The following is a 16,959-nucleotide window of genomic DNA, read 5'->3' as shown; positions in this document are numbered from 1 at the left end:
CGAGTGTCAGTCCTCTTGTACTTAAGTCGGCATTGTGACTTTTGTATTGAATTCGGATGCAATTTCTGTTTTTCATCGTCAATAAGTAGGTCCAAGGGATACAGTAAACCTGAAGTGTAGCATCGGAATCTAAAACTGGACTCACAGGAGAGGTTCAAATCATAGAAAGTTAGAGTGTCAGTCCTCTTGTACTTAGGTCGGCATTGTGCCTTTTGTATTAAATTCGGATGCAATTTCTGTGTTTCATCGTCTATATGAAGGTCCAATGGATACAGTAAACCTGAAGTGAAGCGTCGGAATCTAAAACTGGGCTCACATGAGAGGTTCAAATCATAGAAAGTTAGAGTGTCAGTCCTCTTGTACTTAAGTCGGCATTGTGACTTTTGTATTAAATTCGGATGCATTTTCTGTTTTTCATCGTCAATAAGAAGGTCCAAGGGATACAGTAAACCTGAAGTGAAGCATCGGAATCGAAAACTGGACTCACAGGAGAGGCTCAAAACATAGAAAGTGAGAGTGTCAGTCCTGTTGTACTTAAGTCGGCATTGTGACTTTTGTATTAAATTCGGATGCAATTTCTGTGTTTCATCATCGATAAGAAGGTCCAAGGGATACAGTAAAACTGATGTGAGGCATCGGAATCGAAAACTGGACTCACTGGAGAGGTTCAAATCATAGAAAGTTAGAGTGTCAGTCCACTTGTACTTAAGTCGGCATTGTGACTTTTGTATTAAATTCGGATGCAATTTCTGTGTTTCATCGTCAATAAGAAGGTCCAAGGGATACAGTAAAACTGAAGTGAAGCATCGGAATAAAAATAACTGGACTTACTGGAGAGGTTCAAATCATAGAATGTTAGAGTGTCAGTCCTCTTGTACTTAAGTCGGCATTGTGACTTTTGTATTACATTCGTATGCAATTTCTGTGTTCCATCGTCAATAAAAAGTTCCAAGGGATACAGTAAACCTGAAGTTAAGCATCGGATTATAAAACTGGACTCACAGGAGAGGTTCAAATCATAGTAAGTTAGAGTGTCAGTCCTCTTGTACTAAGGTCGGCATTGTGACTTTTGTATACTTCCGTATGCAATTTCTGTGTTTCATTGTCAATAAGAAGGTCCAAGGGATACAGTAAACCTGTAGTGAAGCATTGGAATCGAAAACTGGACTCACAGGAGAGGTTCGAATCATAGAAAGTTAGAGTGTCAGTCCTCTTGTACTTAAGTCGGCATTGTTACTTTTGTATTAAATTCGGATGCAATCTGTGTTTCATCGTCAATAAGAAGGTCAAAGGGATAAAGTGAACCTGAAGTGAAGCATCGGAATCTAAAACTGGACTCACAGGAGAGGTTCAAATCATAGAAAGTTAGAGTGTCACCCCTCTTGTACTTAAGTCGGCATTATGCCTTTTGTATTAAATTCGGATGCAATGTCTGTGTTTCATCATCAATATGAATGTCCAAGGGATACGGTAAACTTGAAGTGAAGCGTCGAAATCTAAAACTGGACTCACAGGAGAGGTTCAAATCATAGAAAGTTAGAGTGTCAGTCCTCTTGTACTTAGGTCGGCATTGTGCCTTTTGTATTAAATTCGGATGCAATTTCTGTGTTTCATCGTCAATATGAAGGTCCAATGGATACAGTAAACCTGAAGTGAAGCGTCGGAATCTAAAACTGGGCTCACATGAGAGGTTCAAATCATAGAAAGTTAGAGTGTCAGTCCTCTTGTACTTAAGTCGGCATTGTGACTTTTGTATTAAATTCGGATGCATTTTCTGTGTTTCATCGTCAATAAGAAGGTCCAAGGGATACAGTAAACCTGAAGTGAAGCATCGGAATCGAAAACTGGACTCACAGGAGAGGTTCAAAACATAGAAAGTGAGAGTGTCAGTCCTGTTGTACTTAAGTCGGCATTGTGACTTTTGTATTAAATTCGGATGCAATTACTGTGTTTCATCATCGATAAGAAGGTCCAAGGGATACAGTAAACCTGATGTGAGGCATCGGAATCGAAAACTGGACTCACTGGAGAGGTTCAAATCATAGAAGGTTAGAGTGTCAGTCCACTTGTACTTAAGTCGGCATTGTGACTTTTGTATTAAATTCGGATGCAATTTCTGTGTTTCATCGTCAATAAGAAGGTCCAAGGGATACAGTAAAACTGAAGTGAAGCATCGGAATAAAAATAACTGGACTTACTGGAGAGGTTCAAATCATAGAATGTTAGAGTGTCAGTCCTCTTGTACATAAGTCGGCTTTGTGACTTTGTATTAAATTCGGATGCAATTTCTGTGCTTCATAGTCAATAAGAAGGCCCAAGGGATACAGTGAACCTGAAGTGAAGCATCGGAATCTAAAACTGTTCTCACAGGAGAGGTTCAAATCATAGAAAGTTAGAGTGTCAGTCCACTTGTACTAAGGTCGGCATTGTGACTTTTGTATTACATTCGTATGCAATTTCTGTGTTCCATCGTCAATAAAAAGTTCCAAGGGATACAGTAAATCTGAAGTTAAGCATCGGATTATAAAACTGGACTCACAACAGAGGCTCAAATCATAGAAAGTTATAGTGTCAGTCCTCTTGTACTTAAGTCGGCATTGTGACTTTGTATTAAATTCGGATGCAATTTCTGTGTTTCATCGTCAATAAGAAGGTCCAAGGTATACAGTAAACCTGAAGTGAAGCATCGGAATAAAAAAACTGGACTCACAGGAGAGGTTCAAATCATAGAAAGTTAGAGTTACAGTCCTCTTGTACTTAAGTCGGCATTATGTGTTTTGTATTAAATTCGGATGCAATTTCTGTGTTTCATCGTCAAAAAGAAGGCCCAAGGGATACAGTAAACCTGAAGTGAAGCATCGGAATCTAAAACTGGACTCACAGGAGAGGTTCAAATCATAGTAAGTTAGAGTGTCAGTCCTCTTGTACTAAGGTCGGCATTGTGACTTTTGTATACTTCCGTATGCAATTTCTGTGTTTCATTGTCAATAAGAAGGTCCAAGGGATACAGTAAACCTGTAGTGAAGCATTGGAATCGAAAACTGGACTCACAGGAGAGGTTCGAATCATAGAAAGTTAGAGTGTCAGTCCTCTTGTACTTAAGTCGGCATTGTGACTTTTGTATTAAATTCGGATGCAATTTCTGTGTTTCATCGTCAATAAGAAGGTCAAAGGGATACAGTGAACCTGAAGTGAAGCATCGGAATCTAAAACTGGACTCACAGGAGAGATTCAAATCATAGAAAGTTAGAGTGTCACCCCTCTTGTACTTAAGTCGGCATTATGCCTTTAGTATTAAATTCGGATGCAATGTCTGTGTTTCATCATCAATATGAAGGTCCAAGGGATACAGTAAACCTGAAGTGAAGCGTCGAAATCTAAAACTGGACTCACAGGACAGGTTCAAATCATAGAAAGTTAGAGTGTCAGTCCTCTTGTACTTAAGTCATAATTGTGACTTTTGTATTAAATTCGGATGCAATTTCTGCGTTTCATCGTCAATAAGAAGGTCCAAGGGATACAGTAAACCTGAAGTGAAGCATCGGAATGGAAAACTGGACTCACAGGACAGGTTCAAATCATAGAAAGTGAGAGCGTCAGTCCTCTTGTACTTAAGTCGACATTGTGACTTTTATATTAAATTCGGATGCAGGTTCTGTGTTTCATCGTCAATAAGAAGGTCCAAGGGATACAGTAAACCTGAAGTGAAGCATCGGAATCGAAAACTGGACTCACAGGAGAGGTTCAAATCATAGAATGTTAGAGTGTCAGTCCTCTTGTACTGAAGTCGGCATTGTGACTTTTGTATTAAATTCGGATGCAATTTCTGTGTTTCATCGTCAATAAGAAGGTCCAAGGGATACAGTTAACCTGAAGTGAAGCATCGGAATAAAAAAAACTGGACTCACAGGAGAGGTTCAAATCATAGAAAGTTTGAGTTATAGTTATCTTGTACTTAAGTCGGCATTGTGACTTTTGTATTAAATTCGGATGCAATTTCTGTGTTTCATCGTCAAGAAGAAGGTCCAAGGTATACAGTAAACCTGAAGTGAAGCATCGGAATAAAAAAAACTGGACTCACAGGAGAGGTTCAAATCATAGAAAGTTAGAGTTACAGTCCTCTTGTACTTAAGTCGGCATTGTGTGTTTTGTATTAAATTCGGATGCAATTTCTGTGTTTCATCGTCAAAAAGAAGGTCCAAGGGATACAGTAAACCTGAAGTGAAGCTTCGGAATCTAAAACTGGCCTCACAGGAGAGGTTCAAATCATAGTAAGTTAGAGTGTCAGTCCTCTTGTACTAAGGTCGGCATTGTGACTTTTGTATTACGTTCGTATGCAATTTCTGTGTTTCATCGTCAGTAAGAACGTACAAGGGATACAGTAAACCTGAAGTGAAGCATCGGAATCGAAAACTGGACTCACAGGAGAGGTTCGAATCAAAGAAAGTTAAAGGGTCAGTCCTCTTGTACTTAAGTCGGCATTGTGACTTTTGTATTAAATTCGGATGCAATTTCTGTGTTTCATCGTCAATAAAAAGGTCTAAGGGAGACAGTAAACCTGAAGTGAAGCATCGGAATCGAAAACTGGACTCCCAGGAGAGCATCAAATCATAGAAAGTGAGAGCGTCAGTCCTCTTGTACTTAAGTCGACATTGTGACTTTTATATTAAATTCGGATGCAATTTCTGTGTATCATCGTCAATAAGAAGGTCCAAGGGATACAGTAAACCTGAAGTGAAGCATCGGAATCCAAAACTGGACTCCCATGAGTGGTTCAAATCACAGAAAGTGAGAGCGTCAGTCCTCTTGTACTTAAGTCGACATTGTGACTTTTATATTAAATTCGGATGCAATTTCTGTGTTTCATCGTCAATAAGAAGGTCCAAGGGATACAGTAAACCTGAAGTGAAGCATCGGAATCGAAAACTGGTCTCACAGGAGAGGTTCAAATCATAGAATGTTAGAGTGTCAGTCCTCTTGTACTGAAGTCGGCATTGTGACTTTTGTATTAAATTCGGATGCAATTTCTGTGTTTCATCGTCAATAAGAAGGTCCAAGGGATACAGTAAACCTGAAGTGAAGCATCGGAATAAAAAAAAGTGGACTCACAGGAGAGGTTCTAATCATAGAAAGTTAGAGTTATAGTTATCTTGTACTTAAGTCGGCATTGTGACTTTTGTATTAAATTCGGATGCAATTTCTGTGTTTTATCGTCAAGAAGAAGGTCCAAGGTATACAGTAAACCTGAAGTGAAGCATCGGAATAAAAAAAACTGGACTCACAGGAGAGGTTCAAATCATAGAAAGTTTGAGTTACAGTCCTCTTGTACTTAAGTCGGCATTGTGAGTTTTGTATTACGTTCGTATGCAATTTCTGTGTCTCATCGTCAATAAGAACGTACAAGGGATACAGTAAACCTGAAGTGAAGCATCGGAATCGAAAACTGGACTCACAGGAGAGGTTCGATTCATAGAAAGTTAAAGTGTCAGTCCTCTTGTACTTAAGTCGGCATTGTGACTTTTGTATTAAATTCGGATGCTATTTCTGTGTTTCATCGTCAATAAAAAGGTCTAAGGGAGACAGTAAACCTGAAGTGAAGCATCGGAATCGAAAACTGGACTCCCAGGAGAGGTTCAAATGATCGAAAGTGAGAGCGTCAGTCCTCATGTACTTAAGTCGACATTGTGACTTTTATATTAAATTCGGATGCAATTTCTGTGTTTCATCGTCAATAAGATGGTCCAAGGGATACAGTAAACCTGAAGTGAAGCATCGGAATCGAAAACTGGACTCACAGGATAGGTTCAAATCATAGAATGCTAGAGTATCAGTCCTCTTGTACTGAAGTCAGCATTGTGACTTTTGTATTAAATTCGGATGCAATTTCTGTGTTTCATCGTCAATAAGAAGATCCAAGGGATACAGTAAACCTGAAGTGAAGCATCGGAATAAAAAAAACTGGACTCACGGGTGAGGTTCAAATCATAGAATGTTAGAGTTATAGTTATCTTGTACTTTAGTCGGCATTGTGACTTTTGTATTAAATTCAGATGCAATTTCTGTGTTTCATCGTCAATAAGAAGGTCCAAGGTATACAGTAAACCTGAAGTGAAGCATCGGAATAAAAAAAACTGGACTCACAGGAGAGATTCAAATCATAGAAAGTTAGAGTTACAGTCCTCTTGTACTTAAGTCGGCATTGTGAGTTTTGTATTAAATTCGGATGCAATTTCTGTGTTTCATCGTCAAAAAGAAGGTCCAAGGGATACAGTAAACCTCAAGTGAAGCATCAGAATCTAAAACTGGACTCACAGGAGAGGTTCAAATCATAGTAAGTTAGAGTGTCAGTCCTCTTGTACGAAGGTCGGCATTGTGACTTTTGTATTACTTTCGTATGCAATTTCTGTGTTTCATCGTCAATAAGAACGTCCAAGGGATACAGTAAACCTGAAGTGAAGCATCGGAATCGAAAACTGGACTCACAGGAGAGGTTCGAATCATAGAAAGTTAGAGTGTCAGTCCTCTTGTACTTAGGTCGGCATTGTGCCTTTTGTATTAAATTCGGATGCAATTTCTGTGTTTCATCGTCAATATGAAGGTCCAATGGATACAGTAAACCTGAAGTGAAGCGTCGGAATCTAAAACTGGGCTCACATGAGAGGTTCAAATCATAGAAAGTTAGAGTGTCAGTCCTCTTGTACTTAAGTCGGCATTGTGACTTTTGTATTAAATTCGGATGCATTTTCTGTGTTTCATCGTCAATAAGAAGGTCCAAGGGATACAGTAAACCTGAAGTGAAGCATCGGAATCGAAAACTGGACTCACAGGAGAGGTTCAAAACATAGAAAGTGAGAGTGTCAGTCCTGTTGTACTTAAGTCGGCATTGTGACTTTTGTATTAAATTCGGATGCAATTACTGTGTTTCATCATCGATACGAAGGTCCAAGGGATACAGTAAACCTGATGTGAGGCATCGGAATCGAAAACTGGACTCACTGGAGAGGTTCAAATCATAGAAGGTTAGAGTGTCAGTCCACTTGTACTTAAGTCGGCATTGTGACTTTTGTATTAAATTCGGATGCAATTTCTGTGTTTCATCGTCAATAAGAAGGTCCAAGGGATACAGTAAAACTGAAGTGAAGCATCGGAATAAAAATAACTGGACTTACTGGAGAGGTTCAAATCATAGAATGTTAGAGTGTCAGTCCTCTTGTACATAAGTCGGCTTTGTGACTTTGTATTAAATTCGGATGCAATTTCTGTGCTTCATAGTCAATAAGAAGGCCCAAGGGATACAGTGAACCTGAAGTGAAGCATCGGAATCTAAAACTGTTCTCACAGGAGAGGTTCAAATCATAGAAAGTTAGAGTGTCAGTCCACTTGTACTAAGGTCGGCATTGTGACTTTTGTATTACATTCGTATGCAATTTCTGTGTTCCATCGTCAATAAAAAGTTCCAAGGGATACAGTAAATCTGAAGTTAAGCATCGGATTATAAAACTGGACTCACAACAGAGGCTCAAATCATAGAAAGTTAGAGTGTCAGTCCTCTTGTACTTAAGTCGGCATTGTGACTTTGTATTAAATTCGGATGCAATTTCTGTGTTTCATCGTCAATAAGAAGGTCCAAGGTATACAGTAAACCTGAAGTGAAGCATCGGAATAAAAAAACTGGACTCACAGGAGAGGTTCAAATCATAGAAAGTTAGAGTTACAGTCCTCTTGTACTTAAGTCGGCATTATGAGTTTTGTATTAAATTCGGATGCAATTTCTGTGTTTCATCGTCAAAAAGAAGGCCCAAGGGATACAGTAAACCTGAAGTGAAGCATCGGAATCTAAAACTGGACTCACAGGAGAGGTTCAAATCATAGTAAGTTAGAGTGTCAGTCCTCTTGTACTAAGGTCGGCATTGTGACTTTTGTATACTTCCGTATGCAATTTCTGTGTTTCATTGTCAATAAGAAGGTCCAAGGGATACAGTAAACCTGTAGTGAAGCATTGGAATCGAAAACTGGACTCACCGGAGAGGTTCGAATCATAGAAAGTTAGAGTGTCAGTCCTCTTGTACTTAAGTCGGCATTGTGACTTTTGTATTAAATTCGGATGCAATTTCTGTGTTTCATCGTCAATAAGAAGGTCAAAGGGATACAGTGAACCTGAAGTGAAGCATCGGAATCTAAAACTGGACTCACAGGAGAGATTCAAATCATAGAAAGTTAGAGTGTCACCCCTCTTGTACTTAAGTCGGCATTATGCCTTTAGTATTAAATTCGGATGCAATGTCTGTGTTTCATCATCAATATGAAGGTCCAAGGGATACAGTAAACCTGAAGTGAAGCGTCGAAATCTAAAACTGGACTCACAGGACAGGTTCAAATCATAGAAAGTTAGAGTGTCAGTCCTCTTGTACTTAAGTCATAATTGTGACTTTTGTATTAAATTCGGATGCAATTTCTGCGTTTCATCGTCAATAAGAAGGTCCAAGGGATACAGTAAACCTGAAGTGAAGCATCGGAATGGAAAACTGGACTCACAGGACAGGTTCAAATCATAGAAAGTGAGAGCGTCAGTCCTCTTGTACTTAAGTCGACATTGTGACTTTTATATTAAATTCGGATGCAGGTTCTGTGTTTCATCGTCAATAAGAAGGTCCAAGGGATACAGTAAACCTGAAGTGAAGCATCGGAATCGAAAACTGGACTCACAGGAGAGGTTCAAATCATAGAATGTTAGAGTGTCAGTCCTCTTGTACTGAAGTCGGCATTGTGACTTTTGTATTAAATTCGGATGCAATTTCTGTGTTTCATCGTCAATAAGAAGGTCCAAGGGATACAGTAAACCTGAAGTGAAGCATCGGAATAAAAAAAACTGGACTCACAGGAGAGGTTCAAATCATAGAAAGTTTGAGTTATAGTTATCTTGTACTTAAGTCGGCATTGTGACTTTTGTATTAAATTCGGATGCAATTTCTGTGTTTCATCGTCAAGAAGAAGGTCCAAGGTATACAGTAAACCTGAAGTGAAGCATCGGAATAAAAAAAACTGGACTCACAGGAGAGGTTCAAATCATAGAAAGTTAGAGTTACAGTCCTCTTGTACTTAAGTCGGCATTGTGTGTTTTGTATTAAATTCGGATGCAATTTCTGTGTTTCATCGTCAAAAAGAAGGTCCAAGGGATACAGTAAACCTGAAGTGAAGCTTCGGAATCTAAAACTGGCCTCACAGGAGAGGTTCAAATCATAGTAAGTTAGAGTGTCAGTCCTCTTGTACTAAGGTCGGCATTGTGACTTTTGTATTACGTTCGTATGCAATTTCTGTGTTTCATCGTCAATAAGAACGTACAAGGGATACAGTAAACCTGAAGTGAAGCATCGGAATCGAAAACTGGACTCACAGGAGAGGTTCGAATCAAAGAAAGTTAAAGGGTCAGTCCTCTTGTACTTAAGTCGGCATTGTGACTTTTGTATTAAATTCGGATGCAATTTCTGTGTTTCATCGTCAATAAAAAGGTCTAAGGGAGACAGTAAACCTGAAGTGAAGCATCGGAATCGAAAACTGGACTCCCAGGAGAGCATCAAATCATAGAAAGTGAGAGCGTCAGTCCTCTTGTACTTAAGTCGACATTGTGACTTTTATATTAAATTCGGATGCAATTTCTGTGTATCATCGTCAATAAGAAGGTCCAAGGGATACAGTAAACCTGAAGTGAAGCATCGGAATCCAAAACTGGACTCCCATGAGTGGTTCAAATCATAGAAAGTGAGAGCGTCAGTCCTCTTGTACTTAAGTCGACATTGTGACTTTTATATTAAATTCGGATGCAATTTCTGTGTTTCATCGTCAATAAGAAGGTCCAAGGGATACAGTAAACCTGAAGTGAAGCATCGGAATCGAAAACTGGACTCACAGGAGAGGTTCAAATCATAGAATGTTAGAGTGTCAGTCCTCTTGTACTGAAGTCGGCATTGTGACTTTTGTATTAAATTCGGATGCAATTTCTGTGTTTCATCGTCAATAAGAAGGTCCAAGGGATACAGTAAACCTGAAGTGAAGCATCGGAATAAAAAAAACTGGACTCACAGGGGAGGTTCAAATCATAGAAAGTTTGAGTTACAGTCCTCTTGTACTTAAGTCGGCATTGTGAGTTTTGTATTACGTTCGTATGCAATTTCTGTGTCTCATCGTCAATAAGAACGTACAAGGGATACAGTAAACCTGAAGTGAAGCATCGGAATCGAAAACTGGACTCACAGGAGAGGTTCGATTCATAGAAAGTTAAAGTGTCAGTCCTCTTGTACTTAAGTCGGCATTGCGACTTTTGTATTAAATTCGGATGCTATTTCTGTGTTTCATCGTCAATAAAAAGGTCTAAGGGAGACAGTAAACCTGAAGTGAAGCATCGGAATCGAAAACTGGACTCCCAGGAGAGGTTCAAATCATAGAAAGTGAGAGTGTCAGTCCTCTTGTACTTAAGTCGACATTGTGACTTTTATATTAAATTCGGATGCAATTTCTGTGTATCATCGTCAATAAGAAGGTCCAAGGGATACAGTAAACCTGAAGTGAAGCATCGGAATCCAAAACTGGACTCCCATGAGTGGTTCAAATCATAGAAAGTGAGAGCGTCAGTCCTCTTGTACTTAAGTCGACATTGTGACTTTTATATTAAATTCGGATGCAATTTCTGTGTTTCATCGTCAATAAGAAGGTCCAAGGGATACAGTAAACCTGAAGTGAAGCATCGGAATCGAAAACTGGACTCACAGGAGAGGTTCAAATCATAGAATGTTAGAGTGTCAGTCCTCTTGTACTGAAGTCGGCATTGTGACTTTTGTATTAAATTCGGATGCAATTTCTGTGTTTCATCGTCAATAAGAAGGTCCAAGGGATACAGTAAACCTGAAGTGAAGCATCGGAATAAAAAAAAGTGGACTCACAGGAGAGGTTCTAATCATAGAAAGTTAGAGTTATAGTTATCTTGTACTTAAGTCGGCATTGTGACTTTTGTATTAAATTCGGATGCAATTTCTGTGTTTTATCGTCAAGAAGAAGGTCCAAGGTATACAGTAAACCTGAAGTGAAGCATCGGAATAAAAAAAACTGGACTCACAGGAGAGGTTCAAATCATAGAAAGTTTGAGTTACAGTCCTCTTGTACTTAAGTCGGCATTGTGAGTTTTGTATTACGTTCGTATGCAATTTCTGTGTCTCATCGTCAATAAGAACGTACAAGGGATACAGTAAACCTGAAGTGAAGCATCGGAATCGAAAACTGGACTCACAGGAGAGGTTCGATTCATAGAAAGTTAAAGTGTCAGTCCTCTTGTACTTAAGTCGGCATTGTGACTTTTGTATTAAATTCGGATGCTATTTCTGTGTTTCATCGTCAATAAAAAGGTCTAAGGGAGACAGTAAACCTGAAGTGAAGCATCGGAATCGAAAACTGGACTCCCAGGAGAGGTTCAAATCATCGAAAGTGAGAGCGTCAGTCCTCATGTACTTAAGTCGACATTGTGACTTTTATATTAAATTCGGATGCAATTTCTGTGTTTCATCGTCAATAAGATGGTCCAAGGGATACAGTAAACCTGAAGTGAAGCATCGGAATCGAAAACTGGACTCACAGGATAGGTTCAAATCACAGAATGCTAGAGTGTCAGTCCTCTTGTACTGAAGTCAGCATTGTGACTTTTGTATTAAATTCGGATGCAATTTCTGTGTTTCATCGTCAATAAGAAGATCCAAGGGATACAGTAAACCTGAAGTGAAGCATCGGAATAAAAAAAACTGGACTCACGGGAGAGGTTCAAATCATAGAAAGTTAGAGTTATAGTTATCTTGTACTTTAGTCGGCATTGTGACTTTTGTATTAAATTCAGATGCAATTTCTGTGTTTCATCGTCAATAAGAAGGTCCAAGGTATACAGTAAACCTGAAGTGAAGCATCGGAATAAAGAAAACTGGACTCACAGGAGAGATTCAAATCATAGAAAGTTAGAGTTACAGTCCTCTTGTACTTAAGTCGGCATTGTGAGTTTTGTATTAAATTCGGATGCAATTTCTGTGTTTCATCGTCAAAAAGAAGGTCCAAGGGATACAGTAAACCTCAAGTGAAGCATCAGAATCTAAAACTGGACTCACAGGAGAGGTTCAAATCATAGTAAGTTAGAGTGTCAGTCCTCTTGTACGAAGGTCGGCATTGTGACTTTTGTATTACTTTCGTATGCAATTTCTGTGTTTCATCGTCAATAAGAACGTCCAAGGGATACAGTAAACCTGAAGTGAAGCATCGGAATCGAAAACTGGACTCACAGGAGAGGTTCGAATCATAGAAAGTTAGAGTGTCAGTCCTCTTGTACTTAAGTCGGCATTGTGACTTTTGTATTAAATTCGGATGCAATTTCTGTTTCATCGTCAATAAGAAGGTCCAAGGGATACAGTAAACCTGAAGTGAAGCATCGGAATCTAAAACTGGACTAACAGGAGAGGTTCAAATCGTAGAAAGTTAAAGTGTCAGTCCTCTTGTACTTAAGTCGGCATTGTGCCTTTTGTATTATATTCGGATGCAATTTCTGTGTTTCATCGCCAATATGAAGGTCCAAGGGATACAGTAAACCTGAAGTGAAGCGTCGGAATCTAAAACTTTACTCACAGGAGAGGTTCAAATCATAGAAAGTTAGAGTGTCAGTCCTCTTGTAATTAAGTCGGCATTGTGACTTTTGTATTAAATTCGGATGCAATTTCTGTGTTCCATCGTCAATAAGAAGGTCCAAGGGATACAGTAAACCTGAAGTGAAGCATCGGAATCGAAAACTGGACTCACAGGCGAGGTTCAAATCATAGAAAGTGAGAGTGTCAGTCCTGTTGTACTAAAGTCGGCATTGTGACTTTTGTATTACATTCGGATGCAATTTCTGTGTTTCATCATCGATATGAAGGTCCCAGGGATAGAGTAAACCTGAAGTGAGGCATCGGAATCGAAAACTGGACTCACTGGAGAGGTTCAAATCATAGAAAGTTAGTGTGTCAGTCCACTTGTACTTAAGTCGGCATTGTGACTTTTGTATTAAATTCGGATGCAATTTCTGTGTTTCATCGTCAATAAGAAGGTCCAAGGGATACAGTAAACCTGAAGAGAAGCATCGGAATAAAAATAACTGGACTTACAGGAGAGGTTCAAATCATAGAAAGTTAGAGTGTCAGTCCTCTTGTACTTAAGTCGGCATTGTGACTTTTGTATTAAATTCGGATGCAATTTCTGTGCTTCATCGTCAATAAGAAGGTCCAAGGGATACAGTAAACCTGAAGTGAAGCATCGGAATCTAAAACTGGACTCACAGGAGAGGTTCAAATCATAGAAAGTTAGAGTGTCAGTCCACTAGTACTAAGGTCGGCATTGTGACTTTTGTATTACATTCGTATGCAATTTCTGTGTTTCATCGTCAATAAGAGGGTACAAGGGATACAGTAAACCTCAAGTGAAGCATCGGAATCTAAAACTAGACTCACAGGCGTGGTTCAAATCATAGAATGTTAGAGTGTCAGTCCTCTTGTCCTTAAGTCTGCATTGTGACTTTTGTATTAAATTCGGATGCAATATCTGTGTTTCATCGTCAATAAGAAGGTCCAAGGGATACAGTAAACCTGAAGTTAAGCATCGGAATATAAAACTGGACTCGCAGGAGAGGTTCAAATCATAGGAAATTAGAGTGTCAGTCCTCTTGTACTTAAGTCTCTATTGTGACTTTGTATTTAATTCGGATGCTATTTCTGTGTTTCATCGTCAATAAGAAGGTCCAAGGGATACAGTAAACCTGAAGTGAAGCATCGGAATCTAAAACTAGACTCACAGGAGAGGTTCAATTCATAGAATGTTAGAGTGTCAGTCCTCTTGTACCTAAGTCGGCATTGTGGCATTTGTATTAAATTCGGATGCAATTTCTGTGTTTCATCGTCAATAAGAAGGTCCTAGGGATACAGTAAACCTGAAGTGAAACATCGGAATCTAAAACTGGACTCACAGGAGAGGTTCAAATCATAGAAAGTTAGAGTGTCAGTCCTCTTGTACTTAAGTCGGCATTGTGCCTATTGTATTAAATTCGGATGCAATTTCTGTATTTCATCGTCACTAAGAAGGTCCAAGGGATACAGTAAACCTGATGTGAAGCATCGGAATCGAAAACTGGACTCCCAGGAGAGGTTCAAATCATTGAGAGTGAGAGTGTCGGTCCTCTTGTACTTAAGTCGACATTATGACTTTTGTATTAAATTCGGATGCTGTTTCTGTGTTTCATCGTCAATAAGAAGGTCCAAGGTATACAGTAAACCAGAAGTGAAGCATCGGAATCTAAAACTGGACTCACAGGAGAGGTTCAAATCATAGAATGTTACAGTGTCAGTCCTCTTGTACTTAAGTAGGCATTGTGACTTTTGTATTACATTCGGATGCAATTTCTGTGTTTCATCGTCAATAAGAAGGTCCAAGGTATACAATAAACCTGAAGTGAAGCATCGGAATCTAAAACTGGACTCACAGGAGAGGTTCAAATCATAGAAAGTTAGAGTGTCAGTCCTCTTGAACTTAAGTCGGCATTGTGCCTTTTGTATTAAATTCGGATGCAATTTCTGTATTTCCTCGTCAATATGAAGGTCCAAGGGATACAGTAAACCTGAAGTGAAGCGTCGGAATCTAAAACTGGACTCACAGAAGAGGTTCAAATCATAGAAAGTTAGAGTGTCAGTTCTCCTGTAGTTAAGTCATCATTGTGACTTTTGTATTAAATTCGGATGCAATTTATGTGTTTCATCGTCAATAAGAAGGTCCAAGGGATACAGTTAACCTGAAGTGAAGCATCGGAATCGAAAACTGGACTCACAGGAGAGGATCAAATCATAGAAAGTGAGAGTGTCAGTCCTCTTGTACTTAAGTCGGCATTGTGACTTTTGTATTAAATTCGGGTGCAATTTCTGTGTTTCATCGTCGATACGAAGGTCCAAGGTATACAGTAAACCTGAAGTGAAGCATCGGAATCGAAAACTGGACTCACAGGAGAGTTTCAAATCATAGAAAGTTAGAGTGCCAGTCCACTTGTACTTAAGTCGGCATTGTGACTTTTGTATTAAATTCGGATGCAATTACTGTGTTTCATCGTCAATAAGAAGGTCCAAGGGATACAGTAAACCTGAAGTGAAGCATCGGAATAAACAAAACTGGACTTACAGGAGAGGTTCAAATCATAAAAATTTAGAGTGTCAGTCCTCTTGTACTTAAGTCGGCATTGTGACTTTTGTATTAAATTCGGATGCAATTTCTGTGCTTAATCGTCAATAAGAAGGTCCAAGGGATACAGTAAACCTGAAGTGAAGCGTCGGAATCTTAAACTGGACTCACAGGAGAGGTTCAAATCATAGAAAATTAGAGTATTAGTCCTCTTGTACTTAAGTCAGCATTGTGCCTTTTGTATTAAATTCGGATGCAATTTCTGTGTCTCTTCGTCAATAAGAAGGGCCAAGGGATACAGTAAACCTGAAGTGAAGCATCGGAATCGAAAACTGGACTCCCAGGAGAGGTTCAAATCATAGAAAGTGAGAGCATCAGTCCTCTTGTATTTAAGTCGACATTGTGACTTTTATATTAAATTCGGATGCAATTTCTGTGTTTCATCGTCAATAAGAAGGTCCAAGGGATACAGTAAACCTGAAGTGAACCGTCGGAATCGAAAAATGGTTTCACAGGAGAGATTCAAATCATAGAATGTTAGAGTGTCAGTCCTCTTGTACTTAAGTCAGCATTGTGACTTTTGTATTAAAATCGGATGCAATTTCTGTCTTTCATCGTCAATAAGAAGGTCCAAGGTATACAGTAAACCTGAAGTGAAGCATCGGAATCTAAAACTGGACTCACAGGAGAGGTTCAAATCATAGAAAGTTAGAGTGTCAGTCCACTTGTACTAAGGTCGGCATTGTGACTTTTGTATTACATTCGTATGCAATTTCTATGTTTCATCGTCAATTAGAAGGTCCAAGGGATACAGTAAACCTGAAGTGAAGCATCGGAATCTAAAACTGGACTCACAGGAGTGGTTCAAATCATAGAATGTTAGAGTGTCAGTCCTCTTTTACTTAAGTCGGCATTGTGACTTTTGTATTAAATTCGGATGCAATTTCTGTGTTTCATCGTCAATAACAAGGTCCAAGGGTTACAGTAAACCTCAAGTGAAGCATCGGAATCTAAAACTGGACTCACAGGAGTGGTTCAAATAATAGTAAGTTAGAGCGTCAGTCCACTTGTACTTAAGTCGACATTGTGACTTTTATATTAAATTCGGATGCAATTCTGTGTTTCATCGTCAATAAGAAGGTCCAAGGGATACAGTAAACATGACGTGAACCATCGGAATCGAAAACAGGACTCACAGGAGAGATTCAAATCATAGAAAGGTAGAGTGTCAGTCCTCTTGTACTTAAGTCTGCATTGTGACTTTTGTATTAAATTCGGATGCAATTTCTGTGCTTCATCGTCAATAAGAAGGTCCAAGGGATACAGTAAACCAGAAGAGAACCATCGGAATCTAAAGCTGGACTCACAGGAGAGGTTCAAATCATAGAAATTTAGAGTGTCAGTCCACTTGTACTAAGGTCGGCATTGTGACTTTTGTATTACATTCGTATGCAATTTCTATGTTCCATCGTCAATTAGAAGGTCCAAGGGATACAGTAAACCTGAAGTGAAGCATCGGAATCTAAAACTGGACTCACAGGAGGGGTTCAAATCATAGAATGTTAGAGTGTCAGTCCTCTTGTACTTAAGTCGGCATTGTGACTTTTGTATTCAATTCGGATGCAATTTCTGTGTTTCATCGTCAATAAGAAGGTCCAAGGGATACAGAAAACCTTAAGTTAAGCATCGGAATCTAAGACTGGACTCACAGGAGAGGTTCAAATCATAGAAAGTTAGAGT

The sequence above is a fragment of the Schistocerca americana genome, chromosome 10 (genome assembly GCF_021461395.2).
Source record: "Schistocerca americana isolate TAMUIC-IGC-003095 chromosome 10, iqSchAmer2.1, whole genome shotgun sequence".
NCBI lineage: Eukaryota > Metazoa > Arthropoda > Insecta > Orthoptera > Acrididae > Schistocerca > Schistocerca americana.
Note: the sequence above shows the minus strand (reverse complement) of the source record.